Source organism: Mauremys mutica, unplaced genomic scaffold, assembly GCF_020497125.1.
Source record: "Mauremys mutica isolate MM-2020 ecotype Southern unplaced genomic scaffold, ASM2049712v1 Super-Scaffold_100125, whole genome shotgun sequence".
Lineage (NCBI taxonomy): Eukaryota > Metazoa > Chordata > Testudines > Geoemydidae > Mauremys > Mauremys mutica.
The window spans coordinates 647,382-650,938 of record NW_025423274.1 but is presented as its reverse complement, the minus strand read 5'-3'; the positions used below and the strand labels follow the sequence as shown (position 1 = coordinate 650,938).

General features: G+C 51.7%; 1 non-coding gene across 1 annotated transcript; it reads right to left on the bottom strand.

The window, feature by feature from the left end:
* Nucleotides 1–832: 832 nt before the first annotated feature.
* On the bottom strand, nt 833–904 carry TRNAM-CAU. Its single transcript has one exon. It is a non-coding gene; the product is annotated as a tRNA-Met (tRNA).
* Between the last annotated feature and the right edge of the window lie 2,653 nt (nt 905–3,557).

Here is a 3,557-nt window from a genome sequence, read left to right as displayed (position 1 = left end):
ATCTTGGGGTATGAGGCAGTGTAGGAGCGGGGCCTTGGGGAGGGGGTGGTGCAGGGGCGTGGCCTCAAGTGGAAGGGGTGGGGCTACTGCTTGGGCTCTGGTGGCCGCCACTTTTAGGCAGGGACACCCGGGGGGGGGAAAGTGGGGCAAAAAACCCTCAGCTGGTGGTCCAAAGAGCGGGCTGGATGCCATTCAGAAACCCATCTGCCAGCAGCCGTGCCGGAGGCTCAGGCTTAATCCTCAAGGCCGAGCACAAAAACTTTCAGCCGGGAACATTTCGCTCCCTTCCCGCCTCCGCCCAAGCGGCAAGGGAGAAGCGGAGGAGACACGCCGGCTCAAAGACGCCTCCCTCCCACTTCCCTGTACGCTGTGCAAAGCTCTTGGCCTGCCTCATGCCTCGTCAGGAAAGCACGGCCATGCGGCCCAAGCCTGAGTCACGTCCGCAGCCTGGCCCGCCCCGGCTGACGGCCGCGCAGAGCCACGCGAGTCAATGGCAGGTCGAGTCCGGAGCCTCGGCTCTTTCCCCTGACAGCCACACACACAGCGCTGCCTAGCGCCCCCAGAGCCTCCCTCGTGTTCTCCCGCAGCAGCCGCCTGCCGGGGTGGTGGGAAAAGGGGACCAGGAAGCACTGCAGCCTCATTCCAGGACAGGAGGCCCTCACCACGCCTAGGCCTGCCTCTTGCCTTCAGCCCAGGCAGCCAGAGGTGCCAGGGAGCTCCCTGGCAGGCCGCTTCGCCTCAGCCACCTCTTGCCTCATGGCCTAGGCTCTTGGTGCTCTGCTGGTCACCGGCTCGCTTGAAGGCCCAGAGGGAAAAGAAACAAGCACACGCGTAGCGGAGGATGGTTTCGATCCATCGACCTCTGGGTTATGGGCCCAGCACGCTCCCGCTGCGCCACTCTGCTGCTTCTGCACACCCTCCCCCTGCCACCTAGCCGCCACTATCCGGATTAGTGCCTTACGCGCTCTCGTGCTGGCAGGCAGATGCGCAGGCTGCTAGGCAGCTGCCCTGGTCACAGGATTTTACAGCTTCTACAGGGTAAAAGGGATCTATTTGGGGTTTGGACCCCATTGGGAGCTGGGTAGCTGAGTGCCGGAGATGGGAGCACTTCTTAAACAGTTTTCAGTTAAGCTTTCAAGCTTGTGGGGGACGAGGTTCAGCCTTGGATCCGTGTCTGCAGCAGGCAAGCGCGTCTGGCTCAATCGCCCCCCCACCCCGCTGTATTAGCAGACTAAAACCCGGAGCAAACGCACACGCCTTGCAAAGGAACAGGAGCCGGGATCTCGAACAAAAGTCAACTTTTTATTAAGATGACGTTCAAAGAAAAAAAAGTGTACAGTACAGAGTTTCGGCATAGAAGTTTCTGGTGCTCAGGGAACAACGTACAGCTTACCCAAGGGATGCAAAATTCAGTTTAAGATCGGGTGGCATAAGGAATACATAATCTACAATAGCCCTGACTGGGGGGTAAAAGGTTAACGTACAGATACTGAGTTAGGAGGGTATGTTGTCCATATGAGGGCTACGTTCGGGTGTGGAATATAACGAGCGGTTACGACGATGAGGATGGATTGACCCGCGTTTGGTGAGTTTTAACGTTCGGTGTTTTGGAATCTTTGCCACAATCTAGTTGAAGCAGGGTCAGTATGAAGTCTGCCCTGCCATCTGTTGGTGATGTGTTGTCAAGGCCTTTTGGGGCTGATGTCATTTGCATGGTTACACCCACCCCGGATTGCATGATGGGAGTGCTTGTCCAAACGGTCATTTCAGCTGCTGCGATGTCCCCAGTCTCTTTGTTATTGGGGCAGGAGTAATCCAGTGTATTTTCCTGTTGATTTTGGATCAAGGACAGAGTAACTGTACCTGGCATTTGAGGCCTGAGAGCGTCACCCTCTCCTGAAAAGTACTCACCATTTAGGGGTATGGGTTCCTAACGGCCTCTCGTGGAGAGAGGTAGAAATGGATGTTTGTTGGTGTCCTTTCTGCTGTCCCTGGTGTGGAAAAACAGAGGCAGAGGCGATTTTGAATCTCTTCAAATTGTTGTTAGTGCTGCAGTTGCTCACCCTAAGCTTATGCCGTTAGATCTCTTTCACGGTGTATTTTAGTGCTGAGGTAAAAGGTGTGTTGTTAGGGAGTGAGGTAGCAAACGTTAGTTGCAGAGGTGGTGCATGTGCCACAGAAGTCATGTGCCCCCCCTGCCCCTGCTCCTGTCCAAGAGTCCAGTATTTCCATAATCCCACCCACTGACCTGTGACTAACAATCTCGTTCTGCTAACTCTTCCAGCAAAACTTTTCTACCAGGTTCTTATGCAGCGGTATATTTCTATCAACTTTAGCTTTTAAGTACCATCAAAGACAACCTGTTTAAGTATAACTAAAATTCCTGCTTCTGCATTGAAGATTTTCAGTGTATGCTATAACACATTATTTAAAAAAGAATAATAATTAATTCTATTTTTAAACTAAAGAGAAGAAAACCATAAAATATGTGTTTAGAGATTGCTAAAGAATCCCATGGTGCAAAACACAAATATTGATTTTTCCATCTCTTTTAACTTGCTATTGTTTGGAACCCATGTGTCTTGTCTAAAGATTTTTATGTTGGTTTGGGTGAGTTCTGAAATCAAGAACTGCTAAGTACCGTTCTACTGTTCTTGATTCATGTCACCAGGATTACTACACTTAATTACTCTTGCCCTAATAAGAAAGAGTTTGGAGCTCCCACAGCAGCCAAAATCACCATTTGGACAAGCACCCCCATCATGCAATGCGGGGTGGGTGTGACCATGCACATCAGCAACTAAATGCCTTTGCATCACATCACCAACAGATGGCAGGGTAGAGTTCATTCTGACCCTGCTTACACCCTCCCCCCCAGCCAAGAATTGGTGGTCCTGATACATCACACTCCCTGTTATACCAACTCATTGGTATTGAATGCTGAAGTTATGGCTAGCAAAAGTAGCCACCCATCTCTGCCCTGTAGCATCCAGCTTAGCCCTTGTTAACACAGAAGTCAGTGGATTGTTCTCTGTCCATAGCTGAAACTGAGCACCGGACAAGTAGTCTGGAAATTTCTCAGTCATGGCCCATTTCAAGGCCAAGAACTGCAGCTGGTGGATGGGATAGCGAGTTTCGCTATCAGACAGTCCTCAGCTGGCAAAGGCCACAGATTTACATTTACCTTCCACTTCCTGGTAGGCGAGTGCTCCCAGACCCTCCAAACTGGCATCAGCATGCATGATAAACCGTTCATTTGGGTCAGCAAGGACTAGGACTGGCACATGAATCAGGCAAATAATGATTTCCCGTAAAGCCCTGTCACATCTCTCATCCCACCATGTCCCCAATGGAGAGGATAGGAGCCCCTCCCCTGTCCCAGGCCAGGCACACCAGATCTGTGTGGGGAGATGTCCATGATCCAACCCAGGCGTGCTGGAGCTGCTGGGGAGAGAAGATTCTCTCTCAGCCCAAGCCCACCAGAGTTGATGTTGCAGTGGGGGAGAGGTATCTCTCATCTGGTTTTTAGATGCTCTGATGAGAGAGAGCAGGAGAAA